This window comes from Callithrix jacchus, chromosome 4, assembly GCF_049354715.1.
Source record: "Callithrix jacchus isolate 240 chromosome 4, calJac240_pri, whole genome shotgun sequence".
NCBI classification, from domain to species: Eukaryota; Metazoa; Chordata; class Mammalia; order Primates; family Cebidae; genus Callithrix; species Callithrix jacchus.
This window is the reverse complement of record NC_133505.1, coordinates 142,739,650-142,764,174: the sequence shown is the minus strand read 5'-3', so window position 1 is coordinate 142,764,174 and position 24,525 is coordinate 142,739,650. Positions and strand designations below refer to the sequence as shown.

Sequence of the window (24,525 nt, the reverse complement as noted above, 5' to 3'; positions counted from 1 at the left end):
AGATCAGATGGTTGTAGATGTGTGGTTAAAAAAACAGTGGCTCAAATCGATGCAACAGACAGTTCTGGCTAAACTTTCCAAAGCAACATGAAATTGTATATGCTTAATAACGATTTCACTGTATGGCAGGTACTGGCTGGAGCTACTGAACTTGAAGTTCTTGAAATCAAAGGTAATTTTAAAGGTCTAACCTTACTGTAAAATTTTGTCGGTAAACTTAACACAAATGATGGCAACATTTCAAGCTTTGCTTACAAGCTAGTAACCTTGACCTGTGAGCCCGTTTGCTTTCTAATGAGCCAAGGAAGACCCTGAAATATGATTGCATGCTAACAAGCTCTGATTCAGTCCTCATTACAGAGCAGTTTCTTTTCAAAACTATCCCTAGAAAAAATGTATAATTTAATATGTGGAATGTGTATTACAAAGCTATTTTATTACTTTTAAAATTTTTATTTAAGTTCTGGGATACATGTGCCAGAGGTACAGCTTTATTACACAGGTAAACATGTGCCATGGCAGTGGGCTGCAGCTATTATCAACCCATCATTTAGATACTAAGCCCAGCATCCATTAGCTATTTATCCTGATGATCTCCCTTCCCCCTAAACCCCTTACTCCACACCCTCCACCACAGGCCCCAATGTGTGTTGTTCCCCTCATTGGGTCCATGTGTTCTCATTGTTCAGCTCCAATTTATAAGTTAGATCATTTGGTATTTGATTTCTGTTCCTGTGTTAGTTTTCTGGGTATAATGGCTTCCAGCTCCATCCATGTCTCTGCGAAAGACATGATCTCATTCCTTTTTATGGCTGCATAGTATTCCATGGTATATACATACCACATTTTCTTTATCTGATCTATCAGAGATGGGCATTTGGGTTAATTCCATCTTTGCTATTGAGAATGGTGTTGCAATGAATATATGTGTGCATGTATTTTTATAATAGAATGATTTATATTCTCTTGGTAATATACCCAGTAATGGGATCCCTCGGTCAAATATGGTATTTCTGGTTTTAGATCTTTGAGGAATCACCACACTGTCTTCCTCAATGGCTGAACTAATTTACATTCCCAGCAACAGTGTAAATGCATTTCTATTTCTCCACAGCCTCACCAGCATCTATTGTTTCCTGACTTTTTAATAATCACCATTCTGACTGGTGTGAGATGGTAGCCCATTGGGGTTTGATTTGCATTACTATAATGATCAGTGAAGTTGAACTTTTTACATATGTTTCTTGGCCGCATAAATGTCTTCTTTTGAGAAGTGTCTGTTCATGTCCTTTGCCCACTTTTTAATGGGTTTTCTTCTTGTAAATTTGTTTAAGTTCCTTGTAAATTCTGGATGTTAGACCTTTGTCAGATGGATAGATTGCCAAACTTTCTTTCATTCTGTAGGTTGTCTGTTCACTCCGATGATAGGCGTTTGTGTGTGCATGTGCTCGTGTGTGCTATGGAGAAACTTTTTAGTTTAATTAGATCCCATTGGTCAATTTTTGCTTTTGTTGCAATTGCTTTTGACATTTTCATCATGAAATCTTTGCCCGTGCCTATGTCCTGAATGGTATTGCGTAGATGTTCTTCTAGAGTTTTTATAGTTTTTGGTTTTACATTTAAGTCTTTAATCTATCTTTAGTTAATTTTGGCATAAAGTATAAGGAAGAGGTTCAGTTTGAATTTTCTGCATAAGGCTAGAAAGTTCTCCCAATAGAACTATTTTAACTTGAGATGCTGGCGTCATTTGTTTCAATATGAATTTAAAGTTGTTTCAGTGTTTCCAGAAAGCAAGCCTTTCTTCAAAAGCCACCATACTCTTGTGAATCTTCTGAGGAGATGAAGAGATGCTTCCACAAGAGTCATTGCCTTTCTCTGTTCTCAGCTACCTGGGCTTGGGGATTTACAGCCTTGGTTGCCCTTCAGGTCCTGCCCAAGTGGCACTGGCCCCTTGTAGATATCTACGATGTGCTTTCTCCCATGACCTCTTTTGTCTTCTCCTTACACCAGGATTCATTCTGCCATGAGCTTTCCTACCTACAGTGTCAGCATGTATTCTGGAGAAAGCAGATAAGCCAAACCATTTAGTATCCTACAAAATTAAGCATCCCTCATTCTTACAAAAGACAATTACTGACATAGACCCTAAAGAATTTATCAGGAAATTAATACCAGGGATATTTGCTTGACAAGTCTGCTTTTGGTGCCTGAGAGTAGATAGGTTGTTGCACCTGATCCAAGGTCACCAATTTCAGGGCTGTCTCCTTCATAGCAATAGCTTAGTATTTTGAAAGCTGAAGTTCTGGTGATAGCAATTCTATTCAATTGGTCATTTTTCACTAAAGGCACACTAAAGAAAAATTTGGTTCCCTCAACTACCACGCATTCTTGATAGAAAGTGACCATACCCTTTACATGCCTAATATTGGCATAGTTTTTTCTTTTTCTGTGTGCTTTATTAATATTACATTATTTCATTGAAGCCCATAAGCAATGCAGTTAAAGTTGGGGTTACATAGAGGGTTGTTGGACATGTTTGAAGGATGGGGAATTTGAGACGGAGAGAGATTATGGTATACAATCTGGGTAAGTTGCTAGGACATAAAATCAGACCTTTAGAATGTCAACTGAATCTACCCATTATAGATTTTTCTGGGCCTATCTATGTTTTGACCAGGATGAGCATGAAACAACTCAGAGGGGAGATGCAGGTCCCAGGCTGATGTGTGTACTTGAATATTCATGAGTTTTTAAAACAATGCCACTGCAGGGAAAGGGCCAGTCCTGTTCTACTCTCTTGCAGAGCAGAGAGGGCTGACTGCATAACGCTAGAGAACAAGAACAGAGGAGAAAGAGCCACACTAAATTCTTCATATCTTTACTAACAAGTGTAGTTCTAGGATTACAATAGATGCTCAATAATTGTTGGCCAAACTGAGTGGACAATTATAGATTGTGTTTTGGGTCTCCTTTTCACTGAGTTACCTTATGAAGTCTGTATACATGTGCTGTTCTTCAAAAATTCTCACCATTTTTTTTCTTGGAGGGAGATGGGAGTAAAGAACTGCTGGTATTCTCACTTCATAACTGAATACATCGAAGAGAGGGTATTTGGGTCAGTCCATGGTTCTCAGACAAAACGGGCATTAGGGAGGCCAAAGCCTGATGTCTATGATGAACCAATCTCTCATGCCCAGGGCTGCCACATTGCGACTCTAGGGAGCGCTACTCATGGCAGCCTGTGTCAATGGCACCGCTAGTGTTGTTAGTGGACAACTTTCTAAGAGTGCAGAGCCCCTGCTTTGTCATAACGAGATTCTGGGGCCTGCTTAACTCTGCTAGCACTTGTAAAGACCTACTTTAAAGATCATGATAAAAGGAGAGGCTTCCCTTTCCTTTGTTTTTTAGTAAAACTAGTTGCCTGAGTGAGCCATTAACTAAGATACCAAGCTACTTTTTAAGAAAGGTGAAGAATCAAAGAGAAAAACAGAAGCAAAGGTAGCTCCCTTCATTAAAAATAGAAAAAAGCCACTCTAAAGATAAATCAAGCATAGAAAGAACTCCCCAGGAAGAGAAGTTTTTTAAGGATGAGATTGCCAATCACCTTTCCTTTCTAAGTCCTAACTCCTAAAGTGATCCTAAAGTGATACGTCCTCTAGTTGAACTTTCTATGTTAGATGAACATTAATTACCATATTGATTTTCTGGAGCATATATATAACATATGGCTTTAAATCTGTTGTTATTTCCCTAAACATATCCTTTCAATGCTCGTTTAAGGACAATGGCAATATACTGTAGGCATATTTTCCTTATTTTGCTATTTTCAAAATCAACTTAAGATATCCAGTATTTTAAAAAGGAAGTCAGATCCTGTGACACCAGCATTCAAAAACTGCCTCCACCTCTTCATCTCATGCAGAATAAATCTACAGTCCTCATGAGGACTCCCCAGTTCTGCCTCCCATTACCTCTCCTCTCCTAATCCTCATTCCTTGATGATATGGTTTGGCTATGTCTTCACCCAAATCTCATCTTGAGCTGTAGCTCCCATAATCCCATGTGTGGGACCCAGTGGGAGGTAACTAAGTCATGGGGGTAGGTCTTTCCCATGCTGTTCTCATGATAGTGAATAAGTCTAATGAGATCTGATGGTTTTTATAACGGAGAGTTTCCCTGTACAAGTTCTCTCTTGCCTGCAACCATGTAAGACATGCCTTTTGCTTTCTACCATGATTGTGAGGCCTCCTCAGCCATGTGGAATGTGAGTCCATTAAACCTCTTTTTCTTTATAAATTACCCAGCCTCAGGTATGTCTTTATTAGCAGCTTGAGAACAGACAGATACACTCAGCTTAACCACACTTGTTCCCTTCTGTTCCTTGGGTTCTCCAGGCTCACTCCTGCGCCAGGGCTTTGGCAGGTGGTGTGCCTTCTACCAAGGACACTTGCTGCAGATCCTGAGCAGATCCTGCTACTCCTGAGCAAGCAGATCGTTGCCTAACTTCTCAAATCTGCGCCTTCACTTCCACCTCTACCGTCGTTACTCCATTCCTCACAGATACTCCTCCTTTATTTCTTTTATAGTCCATCCATCTTCTAAAATAATGCAATAGCTTGCTTATTTATTTTTGACATGGAGTCTTGCTCTTTTTGCCCAGGCTGTAGTACAGTGGTACAATCTCGGCTCACTGTAACCTCCACCTCCCGGTTTCAAGTGATTCTCCTGCCTCAGCCTCTTCAGTAGCTGGGATTACAGGTGCACACCACCACACCCAGCTAATTTTGTATTTTTAATAGAGATGGGGTTTTGCCATGTTGGCCAGGCTGGTCTCAAACTCCTGACCTCAAGTGATCATCCACCCACCTTGGCCTCCCAAAGTGTTGGGATTACGGGCGTGAGCCACTGTACCTGGCCTGCTATATCTAGTTATTTATATTGTTTACTGTCAATTTACTGTACCCCCACATCCTACTAGAATCTAAGCTCCTGGGGAAGAAGTTTTGTCTATTTTATTCACTGCTGTTTCTCTGGTGCCTAGAAGAGCACACCTATTTTGTTGGAACTCAATACCTACTTTTATTGGACAAATCCATCATTATCAGATCATATAGCTATGGAATATTATATAAGCTCTAGATTATCCAGCCTCAGAGTATAAGCAAAATATACAAAGTAACTTTTAAAATCATTAATTTATAATTGTACATCAGAAATCTTCATGTATGACTGCTACTTGACACTGTTCTTTGGAGGTACAACGATTATGGGTGCAATAAAGACACTAAGTACTTTTGGGAAGCCATTGAGTTTCCTTCCGGTATGATGGTTTACTTTAAAAATGGACTCAGAGGGCTGGGTGCAGTGTCTCATGCCTGTAATCCCAGCACTTTGGGAGGCTGAGGCAGGTGGATCACAAGGTCAGAAGTTTGAGACCAGCCTGGCTAATATGGTGAAACCCTGTCTTTACTAAAAATACAAAAATTAGCCAGGAGTGGTGGCGTGCACCCATAGTCCTAGCTACTTGGGAGGCTGAGGCAGGAGAGTCACTTGAACCCAGGAGGTGGAGGTTACGGTAGGTGGAGATCACACCACAGCACTCTAGCCTGGGTGGTAGAGCGAGACTCCGTCTCAAAAAAAAAAAAAAAAAAAAAAAAAAAAGAACTCAGAAAAAGCTTTTTATTTTAAAAGCAAATGGTCACAACAAATTTCATTTTCCAGTGAGAGAACAATGAACTAGATGATAGAGCCTGAACAAAGACTCGCCTGTCTCTTGGTCCTCGGGAATGTTCTATAATGGGATGATGTCCCTGAACAACCTTTCAGGGCCTCTTTAGAGCTCACTGGACCTCAGCTACACAGTGCTCTCCGCTTTTTCCCCCATTGCTTTTTATCCCCTTTTAGAGAAAAAAGCAGAAGGAGAGGTTGCCTCCTTCATTAAAAATAGAAAAAAGCCACTCTAAAGACAAAGCAAGTATAAAAAGAATTCCCCGAGGAGGGAAGTATTCTTCAGATGAGATTGCCAATCACCTTTCCTTTCTATGTTTTTTAAACTTTTTAAAGTTGGTTTTTTAATGTTGGTTCTTTTTCATGTTTTTTTTTTGTATTATGAAAATAATACATGTTGATGGTAGGAAAGCTGTAAAATGCAGGAAAAATATGATGATTAATATCAAATTTTTTCCTACCACTTAAAGTTCTACACACACACAAACATATAACCACACATCTTCAGAAAATCACACTTTATTTGTAGTTCTTTATAGAGTTTTGAATCCGTAGGATCTTCCTATATTTGAGACAGACTTTAGGACACTCCGAGTCATGTAGCATTTCTCTGTTTCTTCTCTGAACAGTGCAAGTAAACTAACTGATTGCACAAAACAACTGTACCTTTATTCCCTCCGACTAAACTGTCCTTTTGGGTCCAATTGAGAAGAAAGGAATAAAATAGAGATCTTGAACCTGAAATGGGCAATCGCCTTTTGTTTGTTTTCTAGCTAAATCAAAGCTGCAAATTCTCCTGGCATAATTGAAAACACGTCTTGGTAACACCTTTAGGATATATCTGAGGCAGAGGTAGGTTGTGTCTCTGTGTATGTGTGCATGTTCATATGCATGTGTGTGCATTAGTGCACCTGTGTTACATGTTACAATTCTGAGAACCTCAGGAAGTTCCACAGTGTTTTGTTCCATATTATTTGATGTTATTTGTGCAATGATCTCTTACCCATCCCTAGTACAACAGACTCATAGTGTGCTGGTTCTGGAAGGCTTCCATTTGCCACAGAACCACAGACCTCAGTTACTTGACTCATATTGTTTTGCAACTTCTGTGCTACGTCACAGGCTGGATGTCTACGGGTGGCATATTGATCTATGATTCCAGGCACTGGAGTTTTGGATCACATGCCCTCTGCAAAAGGAATGGCTGATCTGAAAAATTCCATTTGTTTGGGCTCAGGTGACTTTGTGAGAGAGGTTTAATAAAAGTCCTGGCTCATCTCTAAGATGCAGCAACTGGTGTAGTGGTGACCTTAAGGCACAGTCATCACAACCATCTCGCTGTTTATGCAGGTGCCACCATGGGAGTACGTTATAAAAACCTTGACACTTGTGAGACGTAGGTTTTAGTAATGCAAACAAACAATAAGAAACACTCTTTGTCCTCTTAGAAATCAGAGAAATAACCTAGAACAATTTATTGAACATGTAGAAAATATAAAAAGACAAAAAAAAGGGAAATAAAAAATATGCATGATTTTACCACCTGGGAGCAAAAATACTTCTTGAAATTTTTTTCTTGGAAAATTGTAATTCTCTCATTCAACTCAATTTTGATATTAGCTAAAGGTGCCCTCTTATCCACCCCTGCACATACCCAACACTGAGAGAAACTGATAAAAAGGGCAAATTGAAAACACTTTGCAGTTTCATTCTTAGAGCAAGTATGTATAAAGTCCATGAAAATAACATGTGAGGGTTACGTTTAGAAAGACTAGGCCATATGATTTCATAGTAAGGGTCTAGACTCTGATTTTTCCAAACATGATGCCTTAGCTATCATTTTTAAAGTCTTTTAAGTCTTTGCTTTTTTAAGAGCAAAACTGAGAGGAAGGTAAAGAAATCTCCCATATACCCCCCACAGCACACATCACAAGCTTTCCCTCATCAGAGCGGTCCATTTGTTATAACCAATGAACCTTCACTGACACATCATTATCATCCCAAGTCTACAGTTTACATCATGATTAACTCTTGATGTTGCATATTCTATGGACAAATGTATCTACCATTACAGTATCATACCAAATATTTTAACTGTCCTAAATGTCTTCTGTGTTCCTCCTATTCAGCCCTCCCTCCCTTAACTTTTCATGTTATAATTTTAGATCTGTAACATATAGTTAATTGTATATTTTGTTGAGAAAGAGAAACTGGAAATTAATTAGGTCAACAGAAAACAGTTTTTATTTATCAACCAGGGTTTTGTTTATAGTTCCCTCATGGGTGAGTAAGCACTTATTAGGATCATTTGTGGGACATTTATTTTCAAGTGTTCAACAAAGAGTAACTTAATTCAGTTTCTGCAACAAACGTCAACTCTTTAATGCTCACTGTAATCAACAAATAACATGTACTTGTTTTATTACTACCATCATCAACCTGATGATTTGTTGACTTAAATGATAATCATGATCATCATTATAGGCTATTACATAAAATGTTTTTATTGAGTCAAATGATGAATTATGCATTTGCCTAACTTCTACTTAAGGTAATCATTGAGTGTTAAATTATTTGTGGGACTTTCGTACACAGCGGTTAGGAGGATAAATTGGTATAGTCACTCTGGAAAACTTTTTGGCAGAATCAATTAAAGCTAAACTAACACACACACACACACACACACACACACACACACACTCACTCTCTCTCTCTCTCTCAGTCTATGACCCAACAATTGCAATTTGCAGTTGTATGTAGATAATTAAAATAATGCATGTAATTTTGTGCAAACAAAGATATATACAAGAATATTAGTGGTAATCAGCAATCTCTTTCTGTGAAGGGACACATAGAAAATACATTAAGTATTGGGGACCAGATAGTCTCTATCATGACTAAACTCTACCATTTTGCAGCATGAAAACAGCCATAGGCAATATGTAAATGAATGGACATGGCTGTGTTCTAATCACACAGGCGACAGGTCAGGTTTAGCCCATGAGCTAAACCTGCTGATTTCTGTTCTACAGCAAAAGAAATAAACAAGTGAGAATGAACTACAGTTATATGCAACAGCATGCACAAATCTCATAGACAGTGTTGAGTGAAAGAAGGCAGACAGGACAAAGAACATACTCTCTAATTTCATCTATATAAATTTCAAAATTAGGGAATGGTGATAGAAATCAGTGCATCAGAATGGAATCTTTGGGAGGTAATGTCTAGGAGGAGGTATGAGGGAAACTATCCATACTGATTCATGTAGTTTTGCACTGATATGTTAACTTTGTAAAAATTCATTGAGCTGCACTTAAAAACTAGATATTTCTCAGAATTTAAGCAATATTTCAATTAAAAAGTTAAAAACCCCACTTCTTATCAAAATAAACCAATAGCTAAATAAATGAATAGCAGGAGAATTAGGGGTGCCAATGAGTGTATAAACTATCATTTCAGTTGTTGAGAAATATCAGGTTACAGATAAATGTAATATTAGATATGTGTATGAACATTGTTGGTTCATATTTACTAATGTTATATACAGCAATTGCAAATTTTCTCTCTTAAAGATGCTAACATTTGAGACATCTTCTAAGAAAGTTTTCCTTGGGAAAGTAAACAAAATAAATATGTACAGTCATGTTTTGTTTCTAGTCAAATACTTCTCCATTTTCAACAGTACAACTGGTACAGGGGAAAAAATCTTTTATTTATGTGTTATGGTCTAAAATTTACACAGGTTTGTATGGTCACATGTCAGAGACCTTGAATTTCTAGAATCCTAGAAAGTAGACCACCAGTCTGGGAGAAGAAGTTATCATCTCCCTCTTACTTGAACTCCTTTAAGTCCTATGAAAGCAGCATTTGAAAGAACTAAGCCCCTTCAGATATTCAGAGATTTGCTTAAGAATCTGTTGTGAAGGTCGAGGTAAGAGGATCGCTTGAGTCCAGGAGTTAGAGACCAACCTGGGCAAGATGGTGAAACTCCATCTGTACAAAAAATTTAAAAATTAGCCAGGTATGGCACGTGTAGTCCCAGGTACTTGGGAGGCTCAGGTGAGAGGATTGCTTAAGCCCGGGAATTCCAGGAGGCAGTGAGCTATGATCACACCACTACACTTCAGCCTGAGTAACAAAGTGAGACCCTGTCTCCAAAAAGAAAAACTTTTTTTTTTTTTTTTAAAAAAGACTCTGTGATATTCCAAATGTCTGTTAACTTATACAAAACATGATCATAGTCATACATATACTGTTACCCAGAGTTCTCTTGGCATTTCAATAGTCTACCATCTTGTAAACATGATTCATGAGGGAAGATTTTTCCTGACACAAAGAGTGAAATAAGTTACCTTTCTGTGGACTGCCTGATGTAATTAATTATCAGCAAACCCATTCTATAAACAATGCAGTAATTCAGGAAAGTGATGTTATTTTTTTCCTTAGAAACAAGGAAAATGTATTTTTGAGTGCAATATATACTTTCAAGATGTTCAATTGCTTTTTTAAATACTTGATTTTCTAAAAGAAGATAAAATATTGAAATGCCTTTTCCTGAAATTTACATTTCAATATAAATTTTAGAAAGCAGCTTGACATAGTAACTCCTTTCTTATATTTGCTATTCATATTCCAAAACTGTCAGAATTGTAGTATATGATTATCACTGAAAGAGTGAGGATAGTGATATTCCCCAGCTTCATGGAATGCTATATCCTATTAGCATTTCTGGCACTATTTTCTTATGCTTCAGAATGTCAGGTCCTCTTTTAGAATGAAGTCTTCATATTTTCTATTATGTCACATAGAACTAGTGCTCTCAGAATCTAGAATTTAGGTAAAGCTAAAATGGCAAAGTGCAAGATTTCATGTTAACTATCTCATTAAATTATAAGTCAGAAAATTTTTAAAATGTTGACTACAAATCAAATGCATTAGACTCATGTGGTTGACTACCTTGAAGTAGGCAAAAACATTCTACTCCTTGGCTTTTCATCTATAAATATCCTTAGATTTGCCTTTAAGGGTTTTGTTTTGTTTTGCATTTTTTGAGACGGAGTCTCCCTCTATTGCCCAGGCTGGAGTATGGTGGTGCAATCTTGCCTCACTGCAACCTCTGCCTCCTGGGTTCAAGCAATTCTCCTGCCTCAGCCTCCCAAGTAGCTGGGACTACACATATGCCACCACGCCCAGCTAGTTTTTTTTTTTTTTAAATTTTTAGTAGAGATGAAATTTTTAGTTTCACCATATTGGCCAGGCTGGTCTGGAACTCCTGACCTTGTGATCCACCCGCCTTGGCCTCCCAAAGTGCTGGGATTACAAAGGTTTTTATAGTAAGAAATAATTAGTAATATTGATAGCGTTAATGCAGGCTCACAAAAGTTGCAAACAGGCATTATTCAGTCAGAGGGGAAAATGTTGAGTTTATGAAAAATGAGCTTTCTATACCATCAGTTAGTGACTTGTTTGGAATGGATCTCCTGGTAAGGAAACAAAATATCTTTTGGAATTAGATATGTCAAAGAAATGCTACAGTTCAAAGACAGCAACTGATATAATGAGAACAAGTATTTTTTTTTTGCACTTCAAAATTTGTTCTTGTGCATCTTTTGTAATACACATAATTTGTCTCATTCAGAAAATTCCTATATTTTGTGAATGTTTATAATCTATAAAGAAAACCTCATATTGATAGTTGCTACGGTAGGTGGTTTGAGATTGGCAGATTGAGATCTCACAAACCTAAATCAATAATTTGTTTAAAATATGAATTTACAATGAAATATAACTATAATCTATACTCCTTCCAATAAAAAGCCTAGGATTCTTTTGGAGTCAAAACTAAAAGTGACATCGTCTCTGGAACATTATAAAGAGTACAGCTTGATGTATGCAAAGATTACTAGGTAGACTTATCTTGAAAGCAAGAAGCTTTTGAATCAAATTTGTGGGAGGGGAAAATGAACCAGAAGTGAAGAGGATGAGGAGGAACAGGCAGTTCTTTTAACTTTTATTGAGACAGAGTCTTAATCTGTCACCCAGGCTGTAGTGCAGTGGCTCAATCTCAGCTCACTGTAACCTCTGCCTCCTGGGCTCAAGCAATTCTTATGCCTCAACCTCCCAAGTAGCTGAGATTACAGGTTCGCACCACCACATCTGGCTAGTTTTTTGTATTTTAGTAGAGATGGGGTTTCGCCACATTGGCCAGGCTGGTCTCGAACTCCTAAACTTACGTGATCCGCCCACCTCAGCCTCCCAAAGTGCTGGGATTACAGGCATGAGCAACTGTTCCCAGCGAGAAGAGGCAGTTTTGATGTGATTGGACAGGGGTGGGCCCAGCTCAGGGGACACTGGTACTCTCAAAGCTCAAATGGCTTAGCACCTTTGGTCTCCTTCACAAAGTGGGAGGTAGATGTAGAGGCATCCTCTTTTAGGCCAAGACAGGCCAAAATATAACCTTCTAGAGGCACCATGGGTGGTGGGAGAATGTTAGGGCTGAATTTGTAAACTTACACATTTCTTCTATCTTCATCAGGAATTATTTTTTGTTTTCTTGGAATTCCAGGCCAACACTGGGTGCTAGGGATAGAAAATTAGATCAGAGACCTTTTCCCTGGAACATGCAGGCTCAATGGGGAAATGGAGAAGCAACTTCACATGTACAGTACCAAGCGGAGGGATGTGTGCATTGGGGTAAGGGCATCCCCTTGCAGGTTACCTTGGCTGGTCATAGGAATAGGATGGGGAAGCATCTAAGGAGAATAAAGGGAAGGGTCTTTATGAGCATGGAGCAGTTACTCTTCTGAAAGGAGTACTGAGAACACATAGTTTGTATTTTCTGTATTTTTTAAAGAATAGGCCCTGATATTTACAGTGTCTAACTCAGCTGAGTCCTCTAAACTGCTTTACTTTTTTTTTAAACACCTCTATTCATTTTTAAAAATTTTCCTGTAACATTAGTTTGAATTAACCTAGTTCTGTATGCTTGCATTCACTTGCTCCTCTCCTTAAGCTCATCAGAACTTGGTATTTTTTTCTTAAAAAGACGGGAAATCATCAGATGGAAACTCTCCCAGCTCTGCCTGGCTGCACCCAGGCACGCCTGTCTCCATCTCCATGCTTCCTCACCCATGGGGACCATCTTCTCACAATTGCAGGTTTCAGGCTCACAACTACTCCCTTTCTCTTCATACAACTTAAAGGAGTACTTCTCTCCTCTCACCGTGAAAACATTCTCCAATCCTTCCTTTCCTTAGATGCCCTTACTGACTGCAGACTTTGAGAGATACCGTCATATCTGTCATATCCCCTGCCCTTTTTCAGACTCCTCCCTCCCTCCCTCCCTTCCTCTGACCCTCTTTCTCTCTCTCTCTTCTCCTCCCCCCTCCCCTCCCCTCTTGGCTAACATGGCTAAAATACCTTTCTCTGATTTTCCTTTATCATTCTGTATGTTCTTTGTTAATCTCCTACCTATTTAGACTTCTATAGGCTCCTTTTGAACCTTCCCAGCCCTTTGGGGGATGCTTCTGGGCATTCCAAAGCGCAGCCTCATCTCACTCCTCAGCTTTCCCTGGGTGATCTCCTTTCTCTTATGTTGTGGCTCTTATGTCCCTCTTCTGAGCTGTGCTGCGCTGGAGAGTTCCTTGGGCACCTCAAATTTACTGTGTCTAAAATGTAACCTCTCCCCACCACCCTAACCCCATGCAAACTCAATTCTCTCGGACTCTCCTTTGCAGGAGAGGGCAGTACCTCTATCTGTGTAATAACATTTTGTATACTCGACCCATTGTAGAGCTCTGCCACGCTCTTGAAAAGCTTCCTGTATTTGGTGCCTTCTGTCCTCCCTGACACTGTGTCGGTTCAGGTTGGACGCATCATTTCTCACCTGATAGATACTGCTGTTCCCTAAACTAGTCTCTCTCCAGCCTTGTCCGCCTCCTGTGCCTTCTCTACTCTAACTAGATGATCTGTCTGAAGTGCGCATCTCACCCTGTAGCTCCTCTGCTTAAACATCCTTCAGTGGTTATTTGTCCTGTTACGAGGCTCTTCATCATCTCTGCTGCCTCCCTCTCCACACTCAATTGTCTTATTTCATTCCTCTTATTCTATTTTCCAGGCATAAAGACCTTCTTAACAGTTTTTAATTGGTCATGTTCAGCTGCCGGCTCCTGTTGCTCTTAGAAATACCAACACCTTTCCCACTGGTTTGTCCACACTGCAACCTCCAGGGCTGTCTGGAGCTTCTCTTTAACACTCAGCTCCTCACCATGTCTGGCGCAAGGCCTTTCCTGACACCACTCTACCCTTCCTCCTCCCATAAGACTTGGGCCCTCCCAATTGTGGTTTATCATGGTATGTTGTCATTGTGTGGTTTTCCCTGTGTCACTAGATTGGGAGCTTGCTGAGGACAGAAGCCAGAATTTCAATGTCTTTGCATCCCTACTCTGGGACACAATGTATATCTATAAAGTGTTTGTTGATTGAACACGTTTTCTGAAGTGTAGCTTTGTGTAAGGCTGATGGGTCTCATTGAATTTCCTTTTTCTACCTTCAGACAGAAAATGAAGCTAATCCAATATAAGACTGACCCTTCTGTCACTTTTGGGCTTGACAACTTCAGTTCTGATAGTTTGGACCTTGCTTGTGTTGTTACTTTGCAGCTAGCTCTCATCTGAGCCCTGGCTTCCAGCTACATTCAACAATGAGGTGTTCTGTCGCTGTGGAAATGCGGCAACCTTCCACGGAAGGCAACCTTCAAGCTAGGAAACTTGCTTTTCTTATGTATATAAAAATTTAAAAGGCAGTAGGATAATGTAGAATGCCTTTTAAATCATAAACCTCAGGGTGAAATAATTTTCTATATATTTCCATAAACATGAGAAGACAAAATAATGGGCCTCTTCCTGTTTTCTCAGCACAATGCTCCATCTGCCCAAGAATATACTCTGTGGCAATAGAGATTCTACCTTGCTCATTATTATATCAACTTTCAGAGTACTCCAACAGAGGGTTCAGCATACAGCGGCACTCAGTGAATACCTGCTAATCTCCTTCTTAGGATAGCTTTGATTGCCTATTTGCAGAGAACTACTCTTTTTTATCTAGTAACCCGGAGTAACTAACTGGTGCTTGGGAAGCCACCAGTTAGTTCATATAGGAGCTGACCTGTGGTCTTGGCTGTTAACAGAGGGTTTTAAATACTAGGTCAACCCATCTTTGACACACTTGAGAGAGGCAGTCCAGATGACTCTGCTGTTCTCACAAACACATCAGTTTGTATCCATTCAGTAAATAGTGAGTTCCTCTGAGAGGGTGGACAGCTAGATGTGCCAGATGCTGGATATTCAACAGCGAATGAAACGGAGTCCTTACTTCTGTGATAATCACATTCTGCATGTGTGGGTGTGTTGCAGGGCAAGGCTGGGGGCAGCCATGGACAAATAGAAACTATGTCCTTTAGTGGTAAGAGCAATGAAAAATAAAACAAGACAGGGCCTTGGGTGAATGCTGGGGAATGATGCTCCCACCATCCTCCCTTGGAAATATCCAGGTTCAGTTTACCCTCTTTGGGCAGAGTAAGAAAATATCATTTAGTGATTTTGTTGTCTGTGCATAGATACAGAGAAAGTGAACTGATGAATCCAAGCGACAGGAATGAAGAGCTTTGAAAGTGTAAGTTAAAATTAACTCAAATTCCTGAGGCATTCTAACCTTAATAGATCACAATCAAGCAATTTGAAAACTTGTCTTTCAACATAGTCTTTACTTGTAAAGTCAAGTGCATGCAAAATAATCTTTACAATAATCTTTCTTTCATAACCTATGAGCATAATATGCTTATTACTAAATTGCCAACATGCACTAGAAAATATCTGTTCACTTTGAACCAAACTGATATCATTTAATATTCAAAATCTATAATACTTTCAATTTGCATATATTACAAATACAAAATGAAGTGCAAGGACTTAGAAAAAATTGAGTATTAGTATTAATAAAAACAATACTTATATTTATAGTACTTCTACAAGTTCACTCAATGTTTTAATAATTATTGTCATGTAATCCTCAACAGACCTAATCAGTTAGACAATAATACTGTCATTATTGTTTGTTATTCAATTTTAGAGAAGAATAAACAGGTCTACAATCCCTAAATGACATGTCTCTGCTCCCACAGTTATTAGCTGGTACCAGGTCTTTCAATGCCTTATTCTTTCTACAACACCACAGTGGCCCACTTTGATACCAAATCTTTTTTTTTTATGCCTTAAAACAGATTGTGTATTAATTTTTAAGAAACAATTTATATGTCTCATAAGTGTCCACATGCAAAAACCACAAGCTGAGTCCAGTGATAAGGGCAAAATATAAATATAAAATAACTCCCAACTTTATTAGCTAACAAAGTTCCCAAAAAGTGAAAAATATCAATTTTCTCTACTGTCACAGATGAAAATATTGTCTTGTTTCTTAACAAAATACTATGACATTTGATATGAGGAGAAAAAAACAGAATTAGCATGTATTTAAAAAAAATCAAACCAGAATTCAGGTCGCCAGATATAGATTGGGTTATATACGCATTGGGTTAAAATTATTTAATTTCACAAGTAGCTGATGAATGGCTTTACTTAATACTACCCAGTCCATGGGAGTTTATAGACTATTCTCTGATACTCTGTAACTAAACTGAAAAGACTCTCTAATGAAATAAGAGACCAGAACTCTCTTTTATCTGGTAAAATCCATCTGGCTTTTGTTGTGTCCTTTTTAGGGCCAATGATGACAGTCAAGCTCTCTATAATCATGTCCCAAATTTCTTTTCAATTTATCCTTTTATTTATTTATTTATTGCATTTTAGGTTTTGGGGTACATGTGCAGAACATGAAAGATAGTTGCATAGGTACACATGAGGCAGTGTGATTTGCTGTCTTCCTCCCCTTCACCCACATCTGGCATTTCTCCCCATGCTATCCCTCCCCAGCTCCCCCCTCACTGTCCCTTCCCTATTCCCCCCAATAGACCCCAGTGTGTAGTGCTCCCCTCCCTGTGTCCATGTGTTCTCATTGTTCATCACCCACCTATGAGTGAGAATATGTTGTATTTCATTTTCTGTTCTTGTGTCAGATTGCTGAGAATGATGTTCTCCAGATTCATCCATGTCCTTACAAACGACACAAACTCATCGTTTTTGATTGCTGCATAATATTCCATGGTGTATATGTACCACATTTTTCCAGTCCAGTCTATCATCGATAGGCATTTGGGTTGGTTCCAGGTCTTTGCTATTGTAAACAGTGCTGCAATGAACATTCGTGTGCATGTGTCCCTATAGTAGAACAATTTATAATCCTTTGGATATATACCCAGTAGTGCGATTACTGGGTCAAATGGAATTTCTATTTCTAGGTCCTTGAGGAATCGCGACACTGTCTTCCACAATGGTTGAACTAATTTACACTCCCACCAACAGTGTAAAAGTGTTCCTATTTCTCCACATCCTCTCCAGCATCTGTTGTCTCCAGATTTTTTAATGATCGCCATTCTAACTGGTGTGAGATGGTATCTCAATGTGGTTTTGATTTGCATCTCTTTAATGACCAGTGATGATGAACATTTTTTCATATGTTTGTTGGCCTCATGTATGTCTTCTTTTGTAAAGTGTCTGTTCATATCCTTTGCCCATTTTTGAATGGGCTTGTTTTTTTTCTTGTAAATCTGATTCACTTCTTTGTAAATTCTGGATATCAGCCCTTTGTCAGATGGGTAAACTGCAAAAATTTTTTCCCATTCTGTTGGCTGCTGATTCACTCAAATGACTGTTTCTTTTGCCGTGCAGAAGCTGTGGCGTTTCATTAGGTCCCATTTGTCTATTTTGGCTTTTGTTGCCAATGCTTTTGGTGTTTTGGTCATGAAGTTCTTGCCTACTCCTATGTCCTGAATGGTTTTGCCTAGATTTCCTTCTAGGGTTTTTATGGTGCCAGTTCTTATGTTTAATCTTTAATCCATCTGGAGTTAATTTTAGTGTAAGGTGTCAGGAAGGGGTCCAGTTTCTGCTTTCTGCACATGGCTAGCCAGTTTTCCCAACACCATTTATTAAACAGGGAATCCTTTCCCCATTGCTTGTTTTTGTCAGGTTTATCAAAGATTGTATGGTTGTAGATATGTTGTGTTGCCTCCAATGCCTCTGTTCTGTTCCCTTGGTCCATATCTCTGTTTTGGTACCAGTACCATGCTGTTTTGATTACTGTAGCCTTGTAGTATAGTTTGAAGTCCTGCAGTGTGATGCCTCCTGCTGTGTTCTTTTTGCTTAGAATTGACTTGGCTATGCGGGCTCTCTTTTGGTTCCATATGAAGTTCAAGGCGGATTTTTCCAGTTCTGTGAAGAAAGTCAATGGTAGCTTGATGGAGATAGCATTGAGTCTGTAAATTACTTTGGGCAGTATGGTCCTTTTCATGATATTGATTCTTCCTAACCATGAACATGGAATGTTTCTCCATCTGTTTGTGTCCTCTCTTATTTCGTTGAGCAGCGGTTTGTAGTTCTCCTTGAAGAGGTCCCTTATGTTCCTTGTTAGTTGTATTCCTGGTATTTTATTCTCTTTGTAGCAATTGTGAAGGCAGTTCATTCTTGATTTGGCTCTCTTTAAGTCTGTTATTGGTGTATAGGAATGCTTGTGATTTTTGCACATTGATTTTATATCCTGAGACTTTGCTGAAGTTGCTTATCAGTTTCAGGAGTTTTTGGGCTGAGATGATGGGATCTTCTAGGTATACTATCATGTCATCTGCAAATAGAGACAATTTGGCTTCCTCCTTTCCTATTTGAATACGCTTTATTTCTTTTTCTTGCCTGATTGCTCTGGCTAGAACTTCCAGTACTATACTGAATAGAAGTGGTGAGAGAGGGCATCTTTGTCTAGTGTCAGATTTCAAAGGGAATGCTTCCAGTTTTTGCCCATTCAGTATTATATTGGCTGTTGGTTTGTCATATATAGCTTTTATTATTTTAAGATATGTTCCATCAATACCGAGTTTATTGAGGGTTTTTAGCATAAAGGGCTGTTGAATTTTGTCAAAGGCCTTCTCTGTGTCAATTGAGATAATCATGTGGTTTTTGTCTTTGGTTCTGTTTAGGTGGTGAATTACGTTTATAGACTTGTGTATGTTGAACCAGCCTTGCATCCCTGGGATGAATCCTACTTGATCATGGTGGATAAGCTTTTTGATGTGCTGTTGCAATCGGCTTGCCAGTATTTTATTGAAGATTTTTGCATCTATGTTCATCATGGATATTGGCCTGAAGTTTTCTTTTCTTGTTCAGTCTCTGCCAGGTTTTGGTATCAGGATGATGTTGGTCTCATAAAATAATTTGGGAAGGATTCCCTCTTTTTGGATTATTTGGAATAGTTTCAGAAGGAATGGTAACAGTTCCTCTTTGTGTGTCTGGTAGAATTTGGCTGTGAACCCATCTGGACCTGGGCTTTTTTAGTGTGGTAGGCTCTTTATTGCTGCCTCAACTTCAGACCTTGTTAATGGTCTATTCAGAGTTTGACTTCCACCTGGTTTAGGCTTGGGAGGACACAAGTGTCCAGGAATTTATCCATTTCTTCCAGGTTTACTAGTTTATGTGCATAGAGTTGTTTGTAATATTCTCTGATGATGGTTTGAATTTCTGTGGGGTCTGTGGTGATTTCCCCTTTATCATTTTTTATTGCATCTATTTGGTTATTCTCTCTTTTTTTTAAAATTAATCTGGCTAGTGGTCTCTCTATTTTGTTGATCTTTTCGAAAACCAGTCCCTGGATTTATTGATTTTTTGAAGGGTTTTCCGTGTCTCTATCTCCTTCAGTTCCGCTCTGATCTTAGTTATTTCTTGTCTTCTGCTAGGTTTTGAGTTTTTTTTGGTCTTGCTCCTCCAGGTCTTTCAATTTTGATGATAGGGTGTCCATTTTGGATCTCTCCACTCTTCTCATGTGGGCACTTATTGCTATATATTTTCCTCTAGAGACTGCTTTAAATGTGTCCCAGAGATTCTGGTATGTTGTGTCTTTGTTCTCGTTGGTTTCGAAGAACTTCTTTATTTCTGCCTTCATTTCATTGTTTATCCAGTCAACATTCAAGAGCCAGTTGTTCAGTTTCCATGAAGCTGTGCAGTTCTGAGTTAGTTTCTGAATTCTGAGTTCTAACTTGATTGCACTATGGTCTGAGAGACTATTTGTTATGATTTCGGTTCTTTTGCATTTGCTGAGGAGTGATTTACTTCCAATTACGTGGTCAATTTTAGAGTAGGTGTGATGTAATGCTGAGAAGAATATATATTCTGTGGATTTGGGGTGGAGAGTTCTGTAAATGTCTATCAGTTTGCTTGTTCCAGGTCTGAGTTCAAGTCCTGGATATCCTTGTTAATTTTTTGTCTGGTTGATCTGTCTAGTATTGACAGTGGAGTGTTAAAGTCTCCCACTATTATTGTGTGGGAGTCTAAGTCTCTTTGTAAGTCATTAAGAACTTGCCTTATATATTGGGGTGCTCCTGTATTGGGTCCATATATATTTAGGATCGTTAGCTCTTCTTGTTGTATCAATCATTTTACCGTTATGTAATGTCCTTCTTTGTCTCTTTTGATCTTTGTTGGTTTAAAGTCTATTTTATCAGAGATGAGAATTGCAACTCCTGCTGTTTTTTGCTCTCCATTTGCTTGGTAAATCTTCCTGCATCCCTTTATTTTGAGCCTTTGTGTGTCCTTGCATGTGAGATGAGTTTCCTGGATACAGCACACCGATGGGATTTGGCTTTTTATCCAATTTGCCAGTCTGTGTCTTTTGATTGGTCCATTTAGTCCATTTACATTTAGGGTTAATATTGTTATGTGTGAATTTGATACTGCCATTTTGATGCTAGCTGACTATTTTGCCCATTAGTTGATGCAGATTCTTCATTTTGTTGATGCTCTTTACCATTTGGTATGTTTTTGGAATGGCTGCTACTGGTTATTCCTTTCTATGTGTAGTGCTTCTTTCAGGAGCTCTTGTAAAGCAGGCCTGGTGGTGACAAAATCTGAGTACTTGCTTGTTCACAAATAATTTTATTTTTCCTTCACTTATGAAGCTCAGTTTGGCTGGATATGAAATTTTGGGTTGAAATTTCTTTTCTTTAAGGATGTTGAATATTGGCTTTCACTCTCTTCTGTCTTGTAGGGTTTTTGCAAGAGATCTGTGAGTCTGATGGGCTTCCCTTTGTGGGTGACCCGATCTTTCTCTTTGGCTGCCCTTAGCATTTTCTCCTTTATTTCAACCCTGGTGAATCTGACAATTATGTGCCTTGGGGTTGCTCTTCTTGCGGAATATCTTTGTGGTGTTCTCTGTATTTCCTAAACTTGAATATTGGCCTGCCTTGCTAGGTTGGGGAAATTTTCCTGGATAATATCCCGAAGAGTATTTTCCAGCTTGGATTCATTCTCTTCGTCTCATTCAGGTACACCTATCAAATGTAGATTAGGTCTCTTCACATAGTCACACATTTCTTGGAGACTTTGTTCATTCCTTTTTGCGCTTTTTTTCTCTAATCTTGCCTTCTCGTTTTATTTCAGTGAGTTGATCTTCGACTTCTGATATCCTTTCTTCTGCTTGGTCTATTTGGCTGCTGAAACTTGTGCATGATTCACAAATTTCTCGTGTTGTGTTTTTCAGCTCCTTCAATTCACTCATATTCCTCTCTAAGTTGTTCATTCTTGTTATCATTTCCTCAAATCTTTTTTCAAGGTTCTTAGTTTCTTTGCATTGAGTTAGAACGTGTTCTTTTAGCTCACAGAAGTTTCTCATTACCCACCTTCTGAAGTCTGATTCCATCATTTTATTACACTCATTCTCCATTCAGCTTTGTTCCCTTGCTGGTGAGGAATTTTGGTCCCTTGTAGGAGGCGAGGTGTTCTGGTTTTGGGTGTTTTCCTCCTTTTTGCGCTGGTTTCTTCCCATCTTTGTGGATTTATCCACCTGCCGTCTGTGTAGTTGCTGACTTTTTGATTGGGTCTCTGAGTGGACACCCAGATTGTTGATGATGAAGTATTTCTGTTACTTGGTTTTCCTTCTAACAGTCTGGCCCCTCTGCTGTAGGACTGCTGAGGTCCACTCCAGGCCCTGCTTGCCCGGGGTACACCTGTAGCAGCTGTGGAACCATGAGGGTTGCTACCCATTTCTTCTTCTGCTATCTTTGTCCCTGAATGATGCCCATAAAATGTCAGTCTGATCAGTCCTTTGTGAGGTGACTCTTTGGATATATGGGGGTCAGGGAGCTGCTTGAGGAGACGGTCTGTACTTTATAGGAGCTCAAGTGCTGAGCTGTGAGATCCATTGTTCATTCAGGGCTGTTAGGCAGGTATGTTTAAGTCTGCTGCAGCAGAACTCATAAAGCCCCTTTTTTTCCTCAGGTGCTCTGTCCCAGGGAGTTAGTGCTTTATTTACGAGTATCTGTTGCACTGTCCTGCCCAGCAAGGAGGCAATCTAATCACTGCTTGACTGTAGTGGCTATGCTGAGTTGCCCTGGGCTCCGCCCTGTTGCCATGGGCTCCACCCTGTTTTGGTGGGCTCCACCCCACTGCCGTGTGTAATTCCCTGTAGTCCTGTTTATATCAGTGTGGTTAGAGCTGCTGTGGTGATGATGGCCTGCCTCTGTAGTGTCGCACTCTCTCTCTTATGGTGGGTTGCCTCGGTCACGGCAGGCTGCATCAGCAATGGCAGTGTACCTCCGTAGGGGTCGAGTGCCTTGGTAATGGTGGACGCCCCTCCCCCTCCGAGCTGCACCATCTGGGTTCAGTTGTGCTTGCCATGAAACTCTCAACCCCAAGCGTTTCCAATTACTGTTTTGTTTGTTTTTGTGGGGGTGGGACCCGCCGAGCCTGATCACCTGGCTCCCTGCCTCAGAGCCCTTTTTTTTTTTTAAGTTGAATGGTTGACTCTCTCCCAGGTGTTCCAGTCGCCTGCTAAAAGGGCGCCAGGATCTGTGTGATTTCCTGTGTGGCAACCCACTGAGCTTGCTGGAATCACGTTGCTGCCCAGGAATCTCCTGGCCTGGCTTTCTGTTTAAGTCCCATTTAATCAGATGAATGTGCTAATCTGCCTTCTGAAATCTCCAATTGCCAGTTTAACAGGGCAACCAAACCAGTGTATTTTTTACGGAGTGCCACTGCACTGCAGCCCCGGCCCAAACAGCCATGCCGGCCCAAACAGCCACACTGGTGGCCCGTGCAGCTCCTACACCTGAGAATCTCCTGGTCTGTGGGCAATAAAGATCTGTCTGGAAATGTGGCATCCACTTACCATCTGCAGATTCACTGGGAGCTGCAATCCTGAGTTGGTCCTACAGCACCATCTTCTCAATTTATTCTTTCATCTACCTCATGGTCTGAAGCACTTTCCCAGAAACACTCCCCAGTTCATCTCAGGGCTTTTGAGAGTGATCTTGCAACCACCTAGAGTGCTGCCACTTTCTCAACTTTCATATCTAGATACATGAGTCTTCACATCCCTGCTATATGCACTCTCTCCATTTTTTGAAGTCCCTATATATTTTATCTTTATTTCTTCTGTAGCACTTATCAGTCGAGTTGGTGTTGCATACATTCGGCTTTAGGACCTGAATCTCTTGTTGAAGGATAAACTCTCTAAAGCCAAACTATACGCCCCACTGGACTTTGGATTCCCAATGCTAAGCACCATGACCTTGTTGGTGCTCAATGCGTACCCGATTAATAAAAATTAGATGAAGGTCTCATTCTACCCTGAAAGCACCACACAATTTTGAAGAACATATTTAATATTTAAAAAAATTGTCCTCACATTTATGTAATGTTTTAGCTTTTCAATTGCTTTTCTAAACACCATTGGTGCCATCAGCAAATAATTTATTTTTATTATAATATATATATTATCAATTTTTAGATTTTCAATTATTACCACTTATGCATCAACATACACAATATTTAGGGCGGACATCATAACAGGCTTCTCCTCATAGAACATCTCATTCTCTCACCAGAAAAACCCCTGGGCTACGAAGGACAGATGTCTTTATTTCCACTTTGCAGGCAAACTATGAATCAAATCCTACAGAGATGAAGCAAATTCTATGAGTACACAGTTAATTTTTCAGAGCTAGTGCTACAAAGCAAGTCCCTCTATGCCTATGTTGATTGTATAACAAAATATTGACTTTCTGGTGTTCTGTTATTCTGAAGATTAGCAATCATTTAAATAATTTATAACAAATTCCTACTGGAAAACTAATGTGAACACTCCCTTTTAAGTCATGGCAGGTAAGAAAGCACTTATTGTACATTCAAATCATCATGACACTTAACAGCATGAAAGAAATCATACATGAGACAAAAATGGGGCCACTGAAAATTTATAATGAGAAAGAGTTAAACCTTGATAAAGAGGATGAAGAAATTGAGCCAAGAAAATATCACAAATTAAAAATTAAGGGCTTATAATTAGAAAAAAATCCCACTCTAATAATAATGAAAGGAGGAAACAGAAAGCAGCACTAAATCTGATCAGGAATTTCCTTTTGAAAGTTTCTTTTCCCATGATTTATCATTTCACAGAGCAAGGTTCACAAATGAACTGAGAAGTGAATCAACATTGATCATTTTACATAATATCTTTAAATACTCTTGGCTTTTTTTATCCAACGGTTTTCATTATGCTTTTAAAAAGTAAACTCTTTTTAGTAACTTGCCATACTTCATGCATTAATTATACAATGAGAGATAATGTCTCTTTTACTTTCTCTGT

The 24,525-nt window shown here is 39.3% G+C and overlaps 1 protein-coding gene and 1 long non-coding RNA gene across 4 annotated transcripts in view; one reads left to right on the top strand and one right to left on the bottom strand.

The window, feature by feature from the left end:
* The window catches only part of PDE7B (phosphodiesterase 7B), a 343,532-nt gene that overhangs the window by 218,964 nt on the left and 100,043 nt on the right, over window positions 1–24,525 (bottom strand). The gene's annotated exons all lie outside the window — the stretch shown is intronic.
* The window catches only part of LOC118152992 (uncharacterized), a 134,798-nt gene that overhangs the window by 78,769 nt on the left and 31,504 nt on the right, over window positions 1–24,525 (top strand). Inside the window, exon 4 of one of the 2 annotated variants that reach the window (XR_004742099.3) lies at window positions 6,501–6,576. The exons of the other annotated variant lie outside the window; for it this stretch is intronic. This is a non-coding gene — a long non-coding RNA (uncharacterized LOC118152992). Of the gene's footprint in view, window positions 1–6,500; window positions 6,577–24,525 lie in introns of those variants that run through there. 2 annotated transcript variants of the gene reach the window in all.